Genomic DNA, 21784 nt, shown 5'->3' with positions numbered 1-21784 from the left:
GCTCGCCTCTCTCCTCGGTTGAAGCCGTGCCCGGCGGCGGGGAGTGGGGCAGGAGGTTATTCCCCCCCTGCAGTAAGCGGCCTCCCCGTCCCAGGTGACCTGCTGCCGCCGTGCTTTTGGGTGATTTCCACGGTGTCTTTCAACCTTTGGCGCTGAAACAAGCAGTGGCTGAGAGTGTGGGTTTTGTGTTGTTCTTTTTTTTTTTTTAAATAATGATCTGCAGCTTCTTTTTTATTTGCCCTCCCGCCAGTCTCCGAGGTCTGCCTGGTTAATGATTTCAGCCTTAAAAAAAAAAAAAAAAAAAAAAATTAAAATCAACAAAACGCGCGGAGGAGAGGCTCCTGTTGCCGCGTAACTTGACCCCCGGAGCCGGCGCTCCGCGGTACACGCATGGTGAGCCCCGGCGAGGTGGGCAGGGCGACGGCGATGCACTCCCGCTCTCGGGGTGAACGGAGGCAGCAGAGACCCACGCAGCACCCTAAGAAACACGGTTGCGATTTAGCTGCTTGTGTCCAACAGGCGCACACGCACTGTTGGATGTGTCTTTCTAACACATACACAGAGGCTTTGAAAATGAGGAGCTAAGGTTTGGTTTTATTGCTTCTCTGCGGTTTTAAGGGGTTTTGAGGACCGGTGACTAAAATGGCCTAATTTTGATTCTTTTATCAAGGGGTACCTCAATGCCCTTGCTACGAAGCGGTGGGGCTGTGTTTCACGTATTCCTTGCCGTGACGAATATTACATTACATACTATTTTTAATTGCAGGGTGAGGCCAGTAGCAAAGCCCCCCCCGCCCCCAGGGGCTTCGCTGCCTCGCCGCGGGGGACAGGGCCTCGGGGCGGGTGGGAGCCGCCGCCGCTGCCTGGGGCCGTACGGGACGCCCCGGAGTCGGATGCCAGGGAAGGCTTTCAGGGGTTGCTTCTGATGGATCGGACACGGAAAGCCCGGGGAACCTTTCTCGGGCTTCTTGCTGCGAGAGCTCGTTGTGGGAGAGAGCTGGAAACGGAGGAACGCGGGGCACAGCGGAGCCGGGCTTCTCCTCCCCACCGCTTCAGAGCAGGGCTTCTCCTCACGCTCCTTCCGTTCCTTATCACGGATGTTAGGCAATATCAAATCCGACCTGCAATTAGGTATCCTGCCTCCGCCCCCATCCGCACAGCAGAGGCTGCTGAGACTTAATTCTTTTTCACTTAAAAACAAAACAAAACAAAACAAAAAAACAACCCACAGGCAAAATCCCCCATCACCAAGTATTCCCTGGGCCAGTACCGCACACCGTGAAGGAAATATCGTTTTTTACACCGAAACCTGCCGGACAAACCTCCCCATCCGCCGCTCCGCGCACGGTTGCCTTCTTATTTCTCTGCCCAGGAAATAAAATAAACCATCAGAAGCGGTCAAAATCTTCCAGCGAAATGTTTTCCACAGGACAAAATGAATCCGTCCTCCTGGAGGCATTTTGCCGGAGTAGCCCCGTTTCACGCGTGTCCGTGCTGAGCTCCGGCGGAGCCGTGCTGTTTCGCTCGGCGTCGTGGGAACCCCTAGCCTGCCCTTCTGAAACAGTTTTCCTTGCCATTTACCTGCCTTACCGAAATGTCTGAGACCAAGCGCCAGACAAAAAAACGAAATTCTCAACCTTAGCCAAGAAAAACGCTTCCCTTGGTCCGAACTAATAATGTTTGCAGTTGCTGCTTTCGTAAGAAATGTCAAAATTTGGGGACTTTGTTCCTGCTTGGAATGACAGTTGATTTTAAAACGTTAAAATAATATCTTCCAGAGCGAGTCTGACCAGTTCTGTAAATGCAAGTCCTACGGGATTGGAAAAACAAATCAAAACAACCACATCACAGAATTAGAGACTTCAGAGTTAACAGCTCGGAGTAATTAGACAGCCTATTAATAGCCTCGCTCCTCGCTGCTATAGAAAGTAGGTGGATGGCTCCTGCCTCGGAAGGTATGTGCAAGCATACCACGGGAGGCAGGACAGAGACCGAGGAGATGGGGGGAGGTTTCCGACGAGACGTGGGGGGCCTCACCGACAGGCAAAATGCGTGTTCCCCCCCCCCTCAACCTTTGCTTTGCCTGCCACCCCCCCCCCCCTCCCCCGCCCCACAGGCGCCGGCTTTTCCCTTCATTTGATATATGGAGGTCTCGGAGGGAGCCGCGGAGGCAGGTCCCGGCCAGGCGGGTCCCATCCCCACCGGCCCGCAGATAAGAGATGCTGCTGATTCACCTCCGAGGAGCCGACGCCTTCCTTCCCTTTTTCCCTTTTTGCTTTTCTTACCCTTTTTGCGGTTGTTTTTTGGTTTTTTTGGGGGGGTGGAGGGGTGCGTGCGGGGGGTGTTTGTTGGTCTGCCTCCCACCCCGGTGTCAATGGCTTCGTGCACACAACCCTTTGTTTGCAGTTAAAAGTATAAATATATACGTTCGCCGTGTGAATGCCGCAATTTCCATTTCGTTCATGTAATGAGTGGCAATGTTTATCCATTTCGCTTAAGCCTGCAGGAGCAAAGAGGCTGTGCAAATAATTCGCACTTTTCGATTACTTTAGGAAAAGGTTGGTTTTGTACAGCCGTTATGCTGCCCACGTTGAATTTATAATTAATTATTAAAGGACATCAGTATTTTCAAACAATGAAAAGAACAATTAAAAAGCCGATTGTCCTCAAAGATGGTTGTAACTAGGTGGCTATAATCTATTGTTCCACTGCTGTTATTGACTTATTTTAAAAGGTCACAGATGACTGAATTTTAAGGAGGCGAACAACTTCATTTTAATTCCGATTAGATGAATACAAGCAAGAAGTAGTGTAGTCTGATATACATAAGGATTTTTTTTATGCTTTAATAATTTCTTACATTTTTTATATGCATACATTTTACATACATAATTTCTTAAGTTATAGTCCTTGATGGCCACAATAGTTTTAGTATTTAAAGATGTAACACAGTTGTAGCAAAGTAGATGGGAGTAATCCCAATGTTGCCAGGTTTTTTTTCCGGTGTTCATAATGTGGATAGAGTTAGCAGCCTTTTTCTGAAGTAACCAGTCCTCAGAGTAAATCAATGTGATGGCAGGCTGTACAGTGACTTCTATTTTCAAGAAAAAAAAGGTCCTAGGCATTTTCAATAAACTCTGAATGTAATACCATGCAACAGCATTACAGGATAATTTCAGGAATTTGCTGCTAACATCCACCAGTAACCAGGATGGTATCTGGATCATGCATTTAGCATTTACTGATGACAATCAAACATAAGTTTAGCCACACACAACTGTAATATTCACCCATGAAATAACGCAAAAAAAAAGTTTCACTGTAAATTTACATATATTATTTGCTTTGCAGCAGTGCATTTTCATTGTGACATTGCTGCAGGTTGGCTTTTCTGATAGTGAATCATACACTGATTTGAGTGCATGTGAATCTGTGCTTACAAAGAAGCCCTGCTTCTGTGTGTCTGCTTATTTATCCAGATCCTAAAATGGTCTAAGGCTACTCATTCAGCTGGAATTCGTCCTTGTTCATGATGACCAAAGCATAAAGAGCAGTTCCTCAGACCTCCATGGAAATACCTGTTGAAGCAATAAACATTGCTAATGAATGGATCAGTTCTGAGGTTAGCAAGAACAATTACCACTTGGCCCTTCAAGTCATGGTTGCAGCTTAACCAAGCTGGCTTTAAGCAGATCCTGTCCCAAAACCCAGATGAATATTTGGACAGCTAATGCAGAGCTTTCTGCTGTCACAGCTTGGAAGCTATTGGTCCCAAACAAACCCAATCAGCACTAACTCAGCAATTACTGTAGTTCCTGTAATGAAGTTAGATGCTCTCCGCATTTTATGTCAGGCTCTGTCAGATTTAACAGTATCTCTTTATGCTGCAGATGCCATGCTGTTGCATGGACATGAAAGATGGCAAATCCCAGCTCCGTGGCCAGCACAGCCTTATAAACTTACCTTGCCCTTACTTCTGCGGGCCAGTGACTGCAGCAGAAAGGAGGACAAGAGCAGTGACAGCAGTAGCATCACAGCCAAATCTGAACTATCAGAGCCATGGCAGCACTGGGAGATGAAAAGTCAGCAGTGCTCAGCTGGCTTGAGGGCTTTTCTCCAGCTATTTTCAGCTTTCCCCAAATGCCTCTAACGTGACACCCTCTGCAGTACCACTCCCCACAGACCAGCAATCCGTCTGTAGTGACCAGAGCTTTAGGTAACATTACATAAATCAAAGTGTTTCAGCTTCTATGCTAAGCCAAACTCTTTCCCTCCAAAAAAGCTTGTATCTGTCAAAACATTTCCTTTTACCCAAAATAAAGCTTTTCATGTTGTTTTTGAATTATTTAACCCTTTAAAGAAAAAGATCAACTTGGACACAAATTATCAACAGGGTTCATCTTGAGAGGGTAGGCAACGTGTTTTGCTTTTTCCTCTCTCTTTCACTTTGGTAACTGGGTCACACCTGGGGTAGTAGGAAAGATCTGTCACACCTGGACCAGAAGCCAAGATCTCAACACCTTGTTCCTGCTTAGCCACCAGAAACCACAGCAAAACCTGCTGTTTTCTGCCTGGTCACCAGGGTACAGAGAAAGCAACAGCCCCTGAACTGGCTTAAACTGCTGTCTGTGCTTTGTGTTTAAAGTTTCAAACATTTTTTACTGGAAAAGTTAGGGGCTAACATGAATATACTCCAAGATATTTCACTCATGGAACAGGAGGGGGGTGTAATTCAGCCTAAAAACAGAATTTCAGCTATACTCTTATTCTAGTTCTTACTACCTACAAGAATAGTCACTACTCATCTCACAAACGCTCTCTGTGACCTGTGCTAAGTTTTCAAATGCATTTGGTTTTGCTTTTGATAGCTTCAACAGAATTGTTGAATGACATTTCCTTTAGCAGGAGTTTTCTAAACAAATTAACTTCGTTTCTGCTTGCAAGAAATGGAAAAAACATATTTTGCTTGTGCCTGCTTGGAACTATGTGTGCCTCTGAGGTCCAGAAGGTGACATATCTCCCACAAGTGTTTCCTCTAATAAGTGTAGAGAGGAGAAACTAATGGTTGTGAGCTGTAGCTACTAGAAGGTTAAAAATATTCTGTACAGAAATATGCTAACCATAGCTCAGCATTTGGACTTGTGGAGCATAGAGCTGACTAGGATGAATGTACGGAGAGAATTGGAAAGCAAACAATTAAACCTCTGCTAGAAAAGGACGCCCCCTGAATTTAATGGGATTGGACCAAATGAGCAGGACTGGCCCTAGAAGAGCTTGGCTGAATGTTAAATGTGGGTATTTTGGCTGAATTCTTCATGTCATCTAGGCATTTTGATTACAGCCAGCGTTATTACAGCGAAAGCAGAACATATTGGCCATTTTGTTATGACTGAGGGTAGAATTGGAGAGAAAAGCAAAGTGGATGGGAAGGGGGGGCTGATGGGGACGGTCTCATTCAGGGCTCCGTGACTGTTTCTAAGCAAACGGAAAAAATACAAGTGTGGAGTCAGCAAGTCAGCGCAGCAGGTCAGAGCTGCGGTAACAAGGGGGGTGCCATTGCCTAGGTGCAATGCAAAGGGAGAAGGACTTAGCCACCTCCTTGCTGCCTGAAGACAGGGTACACACACCAGCGCCTGCACCCCAGGGCGGTAGCAGGGCCCAGGAGGCAACAGGGCCCCCGAATGTGCTCTTCCTCAGCACAAGGAAGAAGTGCCACCCTGAGTCCATACTCCCAAAGTGAGCACGGAGCTATGGCCAACCACCCCATGGGGTTTCAGAGGCTGGGGCTGGCTCACAGGCTGCCTTGAACCCACCCAACTTTTTGTGTAAAAGCAGAATCCAGCACACCTAAAATTACACTTTACTAAAAGGAATAACAATGCACATCCTTTATGGTATTCAGCATTACAATGCTTCCCAGCATCTGTCAGTCTGAATGTCAAAAATACACTGTGAAATGGATTAAATTATTTTATCAGTCCTCTATTTGGAAAGCAGAAAACTGCTGTGTAAAGCTTAAGAAGTAAATAAAGTCTAATGATGAAGGACCAAACTCCAGTGGGAGTTTTGCTGGAGAAAGGCCTGCACAAGTTGAGCTATTTAATTAAAATGCAATAAAATGTAATTTCCTTTACATCATTACACTCTAGTGTCAACCTCAGAATCACAAATTTGTTAAAAGCTGAGCAAAGTGGTTCATCTGTGGTTACCTCTTGGTAATAATAAAAAAAAAAAGCAAAAAGGTGCTTTTAAGGAAATGTGTTAATAATTAAAAATAAATTTAATGGTCTAAATGAAGAGTACTGACAGTACTAAAAAGGAAAAGACTTTATTATTTTTGTTGATGCCAGTTATTCATTTGTGGGCCATCAAGCTATAAACTGGGGTAATTTATTGACTGCAATACAAACTGGATATGTGCCATATTATTCAAGAAAAACAATACACTGTGAAAACAATACAGAGAAGAGGTAATTTGTACAGAGTTCATGAGACAATTATATCCTCTAGTTACAAAACTGGCTCACTCTGCCTTTGGCTCTGTTTATTAGAACAGAATTGAAGGACCTACTAAACATACTGAAAGTCTAGTAAATTAAATTTAAAACCTGCTTGTACACCCAAGCATCCAGGAACTGGTGCAATCCAGCACATGGATCAGGAGTCCTGAAGTAGGATGCCTTGATTTGGGACTCAGGATACTATTTCATTTTTCTGTGTGCTGGAAATTAAACTACTGCCCCATTTTGCTGAAATGTGGTTTGAAACTCAATCAATGTCACAGAAAACATTTAATAATGTTAATAATAATAAAAAATTAAGTAATTAATTACTTATTTCAAGACTTGACAGCAGTTTGAAAACTGTCTGTATTTTATGTGGTTCACTGGTGCAGTGCCTCTCTGGAGTAATCCAGCAGAAGCATCTGGATGCACGTGGATGCGTTTCATGTTCAAACAGAAGCAAATTATTGAGGTGCCTCAATGAACCATAAGACATAACCAAGGCTCTGCACATATAACTCACTTGCTCACAGCAAAGCTCATCAAAGCACAGAAATGAGCAGACCAAACCAAAAGCAAGTTGCTGAATTATTCTGCAAATTTCCAAGTCATAGCTGTGCTGCAACCTTTTGAACTCTTTTCAGATGTTTTTCCTTGAACTTTTAATGCTATTTAAGGAATGTACAAATATTTTCTTTGTTGATCATGTAATGAACTTCATTAAATAAAACTGTTTTTTTGCATCTCTTCTTATGTTTTGTATTCTCAATTTACTGTGCATTTTGTATTTGAATAGATTTTAATGGGTTACATCTACCCATACTATAGCAAATTGTGGAGGAGGCTAATATTCAGAATGATTCTAAGGAGTATTTATTTATAAAACAGGAAAAAACCCTCAGTGTCTCTTTATTTGTATTTAATAATAATAATGCTGGCTTGCATACAATACTTTTTAAAATGAATGCAATGAGGATCTAGGAGACAGAATAGCAAATGGAGAGCCTGGGAGATCTGGGTCTGACTTTGACCCAGGTAGGGAAGTCATAATTCTGCATGTTGGACAGTGCAGTTCTACAGCATGCTGGCCTTGCTGCAATCCTGGCTTAAGAAATCCTCTCTCTCTGCAAGGAGAGACTCTTCTGTCTGGAGGAGTCACCCCAGTGCCAGTGCTGCAATCCACTGCCTTCTCCCAGTTGTGTTAATGAAATTCCTTGTGGGACCACACTGGAAGAAAGACTATTGAAATTATTACAATTAGAAATAGCTCTCCCTCTCCTCCTCCTGTGAATGGTTTATTTTTAACTTCCATCACTTCAGTGCTCTGATTTAAGCACTGCTCTACACACAGTTGTTTTGGCATGACTGAGGAGGTGACAAATGGCAGGCCAGAGGTGGGAACAAGCATCTGGGGCAGGAGCTGGTTGCAGCAGCTTAGCTGCCAAAGGCAGCGTATCCTGGGACTATGGTGTGATAGTTCATTGTATGAACTTAAACTTTGCCTTTCCTGGCTATTTTCATAGGCATGTAGCATCTCTGCTGCAAAGACCTAGCACAGAAGTGCTGGACCAGCGTTGCTTTCCTACCCCAGCCTGGTTCATTCACATTAGAGATTTGCAGTCACGTGAGTTATATCATGGAGAAATAATGCAGGCAAAGCCTCAGTTGAATCATGAGGCCTATATCCTTAAAAACATTTATTTAGATGGCTAACTTTCAGTCAGTGGAAGGCTTAAATGGACAGGGTTAGGAGCAGGCATATTGTCAGGGACAACACTTTGGTCATAGGGCAACAGCCACCTACATGTCGCAGCTGTGTTCCCTTGCTGGTCTCTGATCACAGCCTTACGTGTTTTGCTTACTTGCTAAAGATCAAGCTGTATAGGTGATGCAGGACCAAGCAGGAACTTCTGCTGGGTCATTTTGGTCAGGATTGGGGGTTCTTCCAACTTTTCTTAAAACACAGGCCATGAGTCACTTGCTGAAATCTACTTTCTTATCTCTCCAACTTCCTGCCACTTCATGGACCTCAGGCGAAGGTGACAGTGGTCCTTTGATTTCTTCTGTCCTCTGCCTGTGATTTTTGTCTCTTGAGGACTCAAAAGCTGCAACCTAATTTGAATTTTTGGATACACCAATGTAAGCACTTGGTTGAACTTGAATAGCCTTTAGCATACAGGAAGTCAGATAATATGTAATCTTCTCCCCATTAGGGTAGAAGTGTGTCCCTAGCACATTATTAACCAATGCATTCTAGAGCAAACAACACAGTGCATCATATAACCCATCCTACAGTTCCCTATATTAAAAGCAATCATCTGACTTGTTCACATGTGACAGCATCACAGCATGACATCACCAAGAACCCACTGAAGTCAATGGAAGAAATACCAGTTCAGGTGGGTTTGGACCTCTCCTTTAATGCCTCAGGTAACGCACATTACACATCACAGTCTGGCTTTTGAGCCTCCACTGTGTTCATCAGCCATTATTTTTCCTTCCAGTGTTGACCTAGACTAGGGACCTAGAAGATTTTGTTACTCATGACTGGTACTTTTGGCAGTTCAAACTTTTGTTTCAGTGTCAAACTTTTCAATAAGAAGGTCTTGTTTGCCTGCGCAAGCATATTGCTTCTCTTCTGCTCCACATGCATCATTCCAGTTCTCCCTGAGGTTAGTAGGCCTTCTTGTAATGCAGATAAATCTAAATTAAAATAACACCACAATGGCTCTAAAGGAGCACTTCCATGGCACTCTACTGTATCCTGGTGGCATAAACAACATACCTAACGAAAAGACACCCTTGAAAATCATCTGGCTCATATAAGTGTGATTTTGTGATGGAATGGGGTGGACCAAGCTTGGCTGGACCAAGTTGGACTACAAGAACCTGAACCCTTCAAGGGCTCTATGGAGCCTTAGTCCTTCATTGTCTGCAGAATTAGCCCTGGAACCATTTCTTCAAACTATGGTAAGATATAAACTTCCTTATGTGTTCATCTACTTAATATTTATCTGCCATTTCTAAACTCCTTCCTATCACACAGGGAGGATAGGCTCTTACTGATTTCAGTGATTTTACCAGCATGTTTGTCTGTGAACCTCATTCATGTCTTTTCTATCCTCACTTCCCAGAGGCAAAGCATCAAACAACCCATACGAAGTATACAGAATCTACACACTCTGGAGGCCACAATATATGGTATGTAAGCAATTTAAAAAAAAAAATGTATTTTCCTAGTAACCCTTACATATCCATCAGGCTGGCAGTTATTTCAGAGAAGACTCATGCTACTTACAAAAAGCCAAAAGTCAGCCAAAATTCCAAGAAAAAAATTAGAAGGGCAGGCAGGTAACTAATCCATTTTGGAGCTGTCAGGTTATGACCTGAGGCATGCTTTCAGAGGAAAAGCAAAAATCAGATTCTTTCCCAAATGAGGAATAATATGATGATTTAAATACGGAAGGCTAAATGATGAGCATACAGTTGCTGTCTGCACAGAAAATATTCCCAACAGAGGACTGATCTGATGTAGTTGTAGTAGATGGTTACAAACTGCCAGACAGGCGGTATTGACTCAGAGCTCCCACTCCTGCGCTCCCTTTCCTGGCTATAGCTTATGTAAAAGACTAGAAAGAAGGAAAACCTATGGAATAATGAAGACGAATGCAATAAATATACCTGAGCCTGTCTACTTGTTTTAGTGGTTAATGCCACTGGAGAAACCCTGCAGGGCTTTAAGCAATTCTTAATGATGAAGATTTATGAAGCCCTTTTAAAAACTTCATTAAGGGCTCAGAGAGATTTAAGTGCCTCGCAAGCACTGCACTGAACCAAGAGATTCACTTTGCAGAAACTCGGCCAAAAGCAGGGAGGGGAGAGCTGGCTTGCAAGGACTCTTCCTGCACTCTGGCCTGGGAGGAATGATGCCAGCTACCCTCTGGATTTGGGCAGTACAGTGTGCTGCCAAAGTCCCAAGCAGGTTTATGGCATGTAAGATGGTTAAAGGAAGCTGCTTAGCAAAAGTAATTTTTCGGAATAGTGTTAAGGCCAGCATACTCCCTTAAGCAAGCCAAGTCTGCATACACTGCTCACATAACTCTCTTCTTCCAGCTTCCCTCAGTTTGTCCAAAATATGGTAAAGCATTTTTGTAGTTTGGAAATGTTTTCTTCCTTCTGACGACAAGCACTGCCTGAATCCCTTCAAATCATAGTCCAGAATCTTACCTTCCACACTGATGCCTCTAAGCAGTTGTTTAGGACTATGATTATTTAGATATAAATAGCAGTGCTCATTAATCTAGCAATCACTTACTCCCAGCTATGAAAATGTAAATTGAGTTGGCTTGTTTGTGTTTTCAAGAGAGAATGAAGGTGGTAGCAGTAGGTGGGGAGGGGAATGTTCCCTGGGTGCTGCTGTTATCACCCTTTCGTGAGCCAGGGAACGTTTCATCTGCACCCTGCAGAGCTTTGCTGGGCTGTGTTCCACCACCACTGAGGTGGGTGTGCATCATGCCCATCTCGTAAAGGTGGTTCATGGACTGACGGATTGGGTCAGCCCCTGGACTTTTTTTTTATAGGTGTGCAGCTGAATAAGCTCTGGTAGCTGACAAAGTCAGCAAACCTTGGCAGAGCGAGAGATGAAGGCTGCTCTGGTAGTGTCACAGGTAAAACTACCATTCCCTTTGGCTCGCTGAAGTGGCCTGGCCATCAGGAAGCAGCCATGATGGAACAGACATCATGAGCTGTTATAAAATTCAGTACAAACCGAAGCAGCATATCTCCTCCAGAAGCTGTGTTTCAGTTTGACTGCCTACCTGAAGCAAACACCCTTTGCTAGATGGCTTATAACCCAATACATGGTGCTTCACGTGAAGTGCGGGAGGTGTTACACAGCCTCAGTGCCTAGTGAGGAGGCAAAGACCTCCCCTGGAGCTAGAAGGAAGGTAGGTAAGAAGAGAAAGATAATGGAGGATGGAGAAAGGGACAGACCTGAGAAATCTGCAGGAAGAAGAGAAGTGCTGGGCTGAGCCCTTAAAGACCTCCCTCACATCCCATCCCTGAGAGCTGCCAGCAGCAGGCACTTACTACAGAAAACTCCCCCAAAAAGGCTGTATAAGACAGTCCCTCTCCTGTCCGTCTGCCCCCCCCCCCCCCCCCGCCCCGGCATGTTCAAATTTAAATGCCTTCAGCATGAATTGAAGTGGGCTCCTGAGTTTTAGCAGTGCATTATTGGAAGTAAAATCTCATAATGGAGTCAGTTTAAAAATTAATTTTCATGATTTTAAGAGAGCTTGTTCATAATAGCCCTCATTCAGGAACACACTTTTTTACATTCACAGAGCTTAAAGCACCTGCTTTACACTAAATGAGAGGGATGCACGCACTTGTGAACAGGGTTCCTCAATCAGGTTTCATGGCAGAATGGCTCAAGCCTGGGGTGGCCTCCAGTAAGGGTTAAATTTATGAATGATACAACAGGCAATGCTCAGTCACCTCTCTGGGTGACAGCACTATCTGGAAATACTTTAGCATCTATTAGAAACTCAGCATTGGCTGTAGATCTCCAAATCAAGCCATAGCAATACTTCCCAAACAGTTATTCGATAAATGATTCAATATTAATGAATAGCATAAGGAAGTTTATCTATCTACCATTACCTCAATCCTGCAGAGTTTCTTAAAGGAGAAAATGGCATTACCTTGCTACCTTCATTTGAATACAATCATTTCTGACACATTCCTGAAGCTAGCAACAAAGACAGGAGGTGTGCTCCCATCTGCAGGAGCAAGTGGAGATTGGGTAGTGAGCCGATTATCACTGGCAGGAAGGAGAAGCCTTCCTCATGACAGTGAGTCAAGAGATCTCGGCATTGACAAGGAGAACTACTACAGAAGAGCCAATTGCCTAATAACCCAAAGAGCAATTAAGTGGCTTAACTGAGACAAGGTTTGCATGAGCTACACACTACAAATAGCAACTTCATTCAGGCCATTTCAATGACACAAGCTAGAGATAGGAAGGGCCAAGATAATAATGTTTTGCCATGGCATTTTGGGAAACTGGGGATCAGGAATTTTTCCAGGGCGGGAAGCTCATTTTTCTTGCTGAAGACTTTGTTTTGATTTCAAGCACTGCTGACTATGCACTGGTGCCACATTTTTTTAGATACCTTTTTTATTGCTCCCTGGATTGCAGAGCACAGGAGATTTCTGCAGTAGACAAAGACTCTTCTGAGGTATATGCTATAAGAATGGAAGGAATCTGCCCCAGATCTTCCATAAATACAGGGTTAACTCACTGTATCTAACTGCCTCTACATGAGGAGCATTGCTCTTGCATACCTTATGGAGACTGGGGATATAAGGTGACAAAGAGAAGTGGCAGGTGGCCTGGGCACCCAGTGTCTGAGTTCCTGGGTGCTGGTGTCAGCCCTGGGTGCTGATAGTTCCCTCCACAGGCCCAAGGTGTTGTGTCTCTGATGCTCCTGGCTTGCTGCTACTGCATGTGAGATGTTGCAATGGCTCAGCTAGGTCCTGGGGGCTGCTCTACATAAGCCCATGTCATTCCAGTAAGCAAAACCCTGACCTGTATGGTTTAGGTTAATAGTAACTGCAGAGAGTAAAAGCAGTTGGAGGGCTTAATAACAGCTCCAGAAAACAAATTCACAGTGAAGTGTACCCTGACCCTTCATCTGGAGCCATATTCATAGGCTGCCAAAGTAGGAAATGCCTGAGGTGACAGGAATCCATGAATCAGGGGCCCATTTGCCATTGTTGTTTTGTTTGGTTTTTTTAAAAACATTTTCCACCTGCAAAACAATATAGGTAATCATAAAATTATTTAGGGACTTGTTCTGATCCCCAGTTAGTGCTCCTAAACCTTCAGCTTGCTTCAGGTTTGTGAGCAAAACAAAAGATAAACTGAAGCAGAATGCAGCCCTGCTTTTCCTTGAGCCAGCAGGAACTTCGCCAGCATTTGATTTTTTAAATCTGCTTTCCTCAGCTAATTTAGTCATGTAAAATTAGCAACCTCAAGAAGGAAAGTGTAAATGTGAGTGTGTTACTCCTGTTATACCTGAAAGTGCGTTATGTTCCCCATCAGTTCCCTCAAGCAAAGCCTGTACACCTGTGAAGCACCATGATTTTTTTTCTCTCTCTCTGTGGTGAGACTTTAGCAACAAGTGAGCACCAATGTTTGTTGCAAACCTTCTTTTGGGCTTTGGGTGCTGTCATGGCTCTTACCTGGGGGCTGTTAGCCCAGCCGCCACATCCTCTTTCTGCAGAGGGGAAGAACATTACTCTTTCCTTTCCCCTCCATGTGGTAAAAAGCCACAGGGAACCACAGAGCTGTGTCATCCTGAATTGCCATGACCACATTTGCCAGGGAGCTTTTCCTACTGGAAAGCAAAAATGCCACAACAGCTTGTCTGCCCGTGCATGTACCCTGGGCTGTGTGTCAGCAATGCTGTGTGTGGTCCCCCCTCTACCACCCTGGCTCTGGGGAAGCACAGAGCACAAGAAGCAGTGAGAACATCTGGCAGTGGCAGCTACCTCAAAAATGCCACCTGGGCTCAGACCCTACCTGCTGCATCATCTGGAATGAAATTGAGTGTTTTGGGGCTGTCTCATCCAATGAAGGAAAAAGGGAGTGGGTCTTTGGGTAATGGGCTTCAAATATATAAATTAGGCTGCTGCAAAGAGAAAAAGACTATTTTTTCCCTCTGTTGGCAGATGGAAGGTACAGGCAACATTAAAGGTCCACCAGAGAAGACTGGAGAATCCCCCTCACCTGTGCTCTTAAAAGGAGGTTAAACACCTTAGGGGAAGATGAGACATAGGTAAAAAAGGACTGGGTAGCCCTCTGAGATCCCTCCCAAGAGAATACCCCTGTGGCTCTGCAAATGAGTGAGTATCCTCATCTGCCGATGGACAGTGCAGCTGCAGGGGAGAAAAGTTGCATTCCTCAAATAAATGATGAAAATCAGCAACTGGCTCCAGGAACAATCCACTATCAACGTTTTGCCTCAAGCTTAGTCATGAAACCAAGAGGAGTTAAAAAAGGAACAGCTGTGGCATAGCAATGAAACCCCCTCAGTGATTAAACCCCACTAACAAATACCGGCAAATGCTGGAACAAACTTTTATTTCTAGAAATTATGTTAGCTGTGGAAAATATAAACTGTGTCTTCCCTGCAGACACAGGCAAAACTAATCAAAATACTCCTCGTAACACAAAGGAAATACCTCTGGGCTGCGATAAGGAATATGAATGTAGTTCTTTTACGTCTCCACTAGCTAATAACAATAAGATGGACCGGTGGCACCGTTTTCAGCATGGAGATTAATAGTCAGGGAGAAACTGAGAAGGAGAAAGTACACTTTCAGTTTTCTTTCCGATGGCTAATTGAAAAGCCTGTATCTGAGAGGAAACGTTGTGGAAATGAGAGCTATTTGGATGTGCCTTCCCCCGTATACTATCATTCTGCTTTGTAAGGAATGCTTTATTAATGCTAATCTCATCCCTGTGCTTTGACAGAAGTTACAGTTTCCTTCCTTTGCAGCCGCTAAGGCTCAGTTCTATTACGGGGTTTGTTTAATGGGAGCATTATTATTTTACTGAATTACCTCATCTTCTGGGAACAAACTTAACCTTGAACTACGAAGCTAAATGGCTTTTTAATGAAGCAAGTCTGTTTGGAAATTGTGCTTTGATAACTCTAAATTTTCTTCATTCTGCATGTTTAGTATGTGCAATATACACAAAAAAGCTACTCATTTCTGCAGATTTTCCTGATTCACTATTTTAAAATCAGTTTGCTGCAGTTATTAGGGTTAAGACAAGTGGGAACAAACATTCTTAATGGTATTCAGGCACCAGTGAGGAGCCCCTTGCAGCACTAGGGAACCCATCTTCAGTAAGTTGGGAAATAATGCCAACATTGGTGTTTAAATATTCAATATTGAAACATTTAAATTCTAAGATGTTTTAAATATCACTCCCAGGTGCATTCTGGGTTGGAGCCTTCTTGTGCTGTCATGGCACTCAGTGAGAAACTATGAGAAACTACCATTAACCCAAATGGGACGGTGATTTGATCTAGAGTTATAGTCAGGCCAAATGAATGTGATTTTCTAGGACAACCTATGGGATGGTGGATCTCTCTGATCCCAGAGAAACTAGGCTTTTGTTTGCAGGGTGGTTGTCTGAGTACAGAGGGTGAAGCACAGTATGGGGCTATTTTGTTAAGATCTGATGTACACTAGAGGAATTACTGTCTTGGTACCTGGTTGATTCCCTCCCAAATGCCTGTAAGTCACTGCAAACCCACACAAAAGACTTCTTGACTCTAGAAAAATGTGTGTCTTTGTTTAGGGTGTGTGCAGTTTGGGTACTAAGCTGGGGGCAGTATTTTTTGTTTCTGTCAGACTTGAGTGGGAAGAAATACATGAAAATAAAACAGAAATATGCTGTTTACTAATGGGGTAGCTACACTGTCATGACCTATCTACTAAGGAATATTGTTAAAGCTTGTGAAATTCTATCCACGTCTCCATTCAGAAGAGCCCTGCATGTTCCTGCAGTAGGAGCAGAGGGCTGGGAATCCTCTCCCTTTCCTCATCAAACCAGCAGACCCACACAGCCAGGTACAGTTTGTCCCGTGCTTCCTGGAGACACTGAGGTGCTCCAGATCTGCTGCATGTGTGCGCACATGTGTCCCTTGCCTGTCAGCTGGGAAAAATGGTACAGCCATCTAGGATGGTTAGGGAACCAGCATTGGAAAGGTTGATCCTTTTGGGGACCAGCAACTTCTTCCCAGCCACTATGTCTCTGAAGGAAAGGGGCCCTGAAAGAAATGGCAACTGTGGGCAAGTTGCAACACCGGAATAGCTCATCTGGGGTGCCAAGAGGTTCCCAGAACAAAAAGCTACCAGGGCCGGGGGACAGGCTGGATAAATTGTCCTGAGGGCTCCAGGCAGCCATTGCCCACAACAGGCTCCCAGTTTTGCCCCACACTGCTGAGCAATCAAAAGCAGGGTTGTCATGAGCAGGTCACTTTTAGCACATTTTTCATTCTGCCTTTCTCACCCTGTGAAACAGCCCTGGCACAGCGTGTGAAAACAAGTATCTCTAATGACAGCCTCAGAATTGGCACTAGTTATTTCATCTGTTGTTAGACATCCAAAATCGGCTAAAAATCATTAAGAAGAGAAACCCACAGTTCTGATACCTGGTTTCCTGGTCCTCAGAAGTTATAAAGCTGCTGTCTGAGCTTTGCACTCAAATTAAGAGCAGAGCCTCATTCCCTGGATGCTCTCATCATATTACCCACTCTTTGACCAAAATGCATCCAAATCACTCTGGATCAAACTCTTCATCCTTTTTTGGTGCCATCCCAGTAAGATCACCTCTTGTTCTCTTACTGTAGCTTTTTATACAGAGACCTCTGCACTCGCCCCAAGGAATGGTAGTTAGTTGACCTAAAGAGACCACAAACAACCAAGTGCCCCCCACCCACAAACTTCTTATTCCCTCCAGCACTCCCATTCCTGTAATAGTCCTGGGCTTCTGTATTATTATGAGTCTCTGAAAACTCTTGCCCTACAAAGCAGGATGGCCAACTTTTGCCAAGGCAAATTTTCATAGCTATGTGTCAAAATCTTTTCCAAGTGAGATCTGTGGGACAGCACACCACTGCCAGCATCAGAAAGCTGAGGGAGGAGATCTGGCAGAAGTTCATTATTTGGGGATAGCAGTGATTCCCCACTTCTTTCCGATGAGGTGGGGATGATCTGGATGTGGACTGGAGGATTACGAGGTCATTTAGCCATGTTAGTCCCAGTATACTCTGCCAGTTTGCTTCCTCCACCACCTGGGATTGCCCAGGAGCCCTGTGCCAGTGCAGGCCCAGTGTATCTCTGAGCTGAGCACAGAAAGAACACCTGCCTCGCACAAGGGCTCCCCTGTGCCTTAAAAACTGCAGCTTGACCACCTCTGCTTTATCCCATCTTCATTGCCTATAGCGTGAAGACAAAATGCCCTGGAAGAAGCCACTGAAAGTGAAAAGTTTCCTGCATATCCTTTTCATGCAAAAGAATAAATTTTCATATTTTCTTCCCCCTGACCCTCTGGTTAGGTGCAAGTTCTGCCACCATAAATTTATGGCATTGCTTGGAAATTCAGTTGACAGACAAGGTCCTGCTGTGCTACTAAACATAAACATTTCACCTTCTTGTTGTGTTAAGCCTTGGCTGGATTTTTTTTTCACCATTTTTTTTTTTTCCGAATGGGAATGCAAGCAGCTGAAGGCCGGTGAGAAAACATGAAAATAGATTTCTAGGAAAGTAACCAAAAGGGCTTTACCAGCAGGACAAGTTGCTTATCGGGAACTATTTTAGGAACGTGAGGAAATGAAACTTTGACGAAAGAGTTCCAAGAGGGAAGATTTACTGAGGAGCTGAGAGTTCAAAGCAGGATGACAGCATGGCTATCAGGAAACCTTCTCCGCACCTGTTTCTCCACCAGCTGCCTAACCGTACTCCCCCTCCTTTCTGCTGGCAGCTGAACGGCTGAGATCTGCATCCTCTTTTGTACTAATCTGCTTCACTGTCTGTCTGGAAATGTTTGCCAGTCACCTCATCCCCTCCTCCTCCTGAGCAGAGACATAAGACACAGTTTCTGATTTTAATGCCCAGCTGTGCTCCAGAGACCTTGTATAAATCTAAGCCACACTCTTAGAAAACAGGGTCACGGTATGCCTCAGTTTCCCATCCATACAAGGGAAAAACCTTACTGCTTTCCTTCTTCCCTGTGCATATTATCTAGTGAGACTTCAGGCTCCTTAAGCTGGGAGCTGCTTCTTTTAGAGGCTATGTTCAGCTTTTAATACCAAGGAAGTCACCTCAGTTTCAACTTACAGGTGCTGTTGTTATTTAACAGTGCCCGAAACATTTCTATTATGGCCCATTGGTGCAAATTTATTGTAAATCAAAGCCCTTTTATGCATGGAGATGAAGTATAGTCTTCCCCTGTGCCACTGTTTTGCACATGGCCATTTTGCGCAGGTCTCCTCCAAGCTGCATGTCTGAACTGTTGGTTTCACAAGCAGGAGTCTTGCCTTCCTCCTTGTGCTCCTCCTCCTGAAGAAGTGCACCAAAACTTGCTTGCTGCACCAGATCCCAAGATCCCAGAATATCGCACTTCTGCCCCTGTGCCGCCATGAGACAGCAGGAATGGGTGGCTTTGCTGAAGTCAGCAGAGCATCATACTATGTCTTGATTTTACAAGTGGTTTTGCAGTCAGTTTAGAATGATGAAGCTAGACACTTCAGCACATGGGCACCAAAGTAGACTCACACACCCTTTTTGTGACAAGTCATGCTACGTCTAGGTGAGAGAAACTGGGAGCACTTCCCGCCTCAGCCAAACACGAGCTCCACTCCAGACTGAATCATTGGCTTGCACTGGCCACAGCACCGGCCAGCTTTGCCCACTTCTCAGCTTTCCAGGAAGGGGGGTTTTGTGGAACAAACACGGCCCAGCAGGCTTCTCGCCTGCAAGCCCAGGGCAGGGTAACACCACCTGGTGGTCCATGGCAAGCAGGTCTAGGACCATCCTCAGATGATTCCCCCACCAGCTGCCCAGCGGCAGCCCAAGCTGCAGTGCGGGGTGGATGTGGTCAGCAAAGCCTCGGTTGGTAAAACCTGCTAAGCAAACACGGCCACAGATCCCTCCTGCGTCCCTTGCAGGAAAGCCACCTTTCTGATCTCTCACCGCCTGCTCATGTAGGGCATGCGCCGGGCCAGTGGCAGACGTGAGGCAATGTAAATAACCCACTGCAGCCCCGCAGCCGGCTGCCATCTTGTCATGACTGGTGGTGCATGGGGGATATGAACAGGTCCTTGGGCACCTTCTCCCGCAAAGACTAGGCTGGCTGTTTGAAGGCTCTTGTTTAAGCATTGCTCTTGCTCGCTCCTCATGCACGCGTCCACATTGGAGAAGGCTGGCAGGTCCCAGGCAGCACCAGAGAGGCTGAGCTCGGGACATGGCATGTGGGAAGAGACAAACTGCCCCGAGCCATGGCGAGGGGAGAATCATGGGCAGCTTGCAGAGGAAGGAAGACCATCCCTGATGGGATGTCCATCCCTCAGCCACAAGGCAGGGGTGTCAGCACATCTCCACTTTGGGTGACAAGGACCTTGCAGAGACCTTTCTTTGAGGCATGGGCCCATTGTTTTGACACCATGCATAGCAGCAGGCAGAGATGGCAGATTCAGCTCCTGACTGAGCATGGCCTGGGGAGTCAAGGAAAAGACCAAGGAGACTTCTCTCAGAAAAGTGCTATCCTCCCCGAACTTGAACTATATGCCATAATGACAGATTTCAAATAAAGAATGGCCCATTTAGCATGTAGCTGAGGAGCCCGTATCACATTCCCAGGCTTCTCCTCTTCCCTGACAATGAGAAAATCAGTCTTAATGTATCTTATATATCAAGTTCGTGACCTCCTTAAATAAAATTATTCTTTTTTTAACATCCGTGGCTGAAATGTCTTTAGCATTGTGTGAGCAGCATTGAGGACAGAGCTGTCTCCATCACATTAAGCTCCACTCTACATTGCTTGTTTTGGTCTTTTCCACGCACATCCTCCCTTTGCTCGCAGGCCTTGCCCTGGTTGCTGGCTACTGTAGGGATGGCACAGGCAGGAGGACCAGCTGATTACAGAAGAGTGGCAAGACATGGGTTATGCACTTGGAAACTTCAGTCAGATGTGTATTTTTTGGTGTACAAATGCCACTATGGTTTGTAGTAAACTGATGGGATTGTTGCTTCAGTCATTGTTATTGTTGTTACCTCAGGAGCACCTGGAGGATTCATTCCAAGTCCCAGGCCTTTTGAATTAGGGAGAGAGGTACAGGGAGTGTGCTACAAGAGCTTCTAGTATGAATTATATGCATAGTGCACAGAAATTTGTACCAGTTAGATGTATATAGATACATATGTACACACATTTTTTTATGTATATGTATTTTATATATAAGTGTACATATATATATACACACACATGTATGGATGTCTCCTAGCACTGTACAGCCCTCTAGGAAACAGCACTGTGTTCTCAATGCCTGGCCACAGTAAACATGTTTTTAGTGTCCCCATTGCATCTACAGCCAGAAGCGGGCATCCTGTGGACTCCATAAAGTTTGGGGCTCTCACTACCAATCTCCCCGTATCTGATTGCACATCCAAAGGCTGGCAGTGGCTGATCTCTGCTTTGGACCTCTTTTCTGCCTGGGCAGGGAGTTCAGGCTGGGCTACAGCCTGCCCCAGGCACCACAGTGATGTCTTTGAGGCATTCCGTAAACAGCGAGGCTGTGTTTCAAGCTGAAGAGGCAGACAGCACAGAGTAGATGTGATCACATCCTCTGTAGAAAACTCCTTGAAGAGTAAGACCAAGCCATGAAGCTTTCACCCAACAAGCTTTGACCCCCTCGGAAAAGGCTACCTTTTCCCTCTTTCCTTCCACCTCTCTCAGCAAAACGGCTGAGCCTACGCCAGTCCTGTGGCATCAGGGCACTGTGCCACCCTGCCGCAGCCACCCTGCGATGGCCTGGTGGGGTCGGTAGGCGTTTGGGGCCAAGAGGAAACCCAGCATCTTTGCACATTGGAGCCACTTACAATGAGTTTTGTTGCTGATGGCGCATGTTTGGTTGTACTTGTTAAATCTTGTTAAACAGGAAACAGGTTTCGAGGCGAGAGGGTCCCTTAGAGTTCAAGCTCCTGCTTTCAAACTTTCCTACAAGATGCACAATTGGAACCGACTTACAGGAAATATTTAATTGGAGTCGGAAGGCGCTGGCTCCACCGACCTTGTATTACATTCCTCTGCGTGCTCCTTTCACAATGATTTTCACCTATAGCTTAAATCAGTGATTTATTTATACCAGCCAATGGTGAGTTCAGCAGCATCAAGGGGATGAGCGGACCACGGAGATGCAGTGAGTGAAAGGGAGGAGCGAGCAGCAAGGAACAGTCTTACAAAGCAGAAGGGGCTGCTGCAAACCTAAGAGTGACATATTTATGAGTCCAGTATCGGTTGCCTGCACTGATAAGCCACGCTCATTAAAGGAAGGAAAAGTCACCTTTGTGTATATAAAATATACAAGATTCATAGTCTGAAAAGACTCGACAGGAAAGCATTAGGTAAATAAAGGATATCCCATAAAGCATAATGTGAAAATTAAATTACCTCATAAGGGAAGAAGGCTGTCTGTCCCAGC

General features: G+C 44.9%; 1 long non-coding RNA gene across 1 annotated transcript in view; it reads left to right on the top strand.

Moving 5' to 3' along the window:
* LOC142028989 (uncharacterized) overlaps nt 1-21784 on the top strand; it is a 33041-nt gene that overhangs the window by 2968 nt on the left and 8289 nt on the right. The window contains exon 2 of the long non-coding RNA XR_012649772.1: nt 9638-9704. This is a non-coding gene — a long non-coding RNA (uncharacterized LOC142028989). The remainder of the gene's footprint in view (nt 1-9637; nt 9705-21784) is intronic.

The sequence above is a fragment of the Buteo buteo genome, chromosome 3 (assembly GCF_964188355.1).
Source record: "Buteo buteo chromosome 3, bButBut1.hap1.1, whole genome shotgun sequence".
NCBI lineage: Eukaryota > Metazoa > Chordata > Aves > Accipitriformes > Accipitridae > Buteo > Buteo buteo.
The sequence above is the reverse complement of the archived record's forward strand: the minus strand, read 5'-3'. Positions and strand labels throughout refer to the sequence as shown.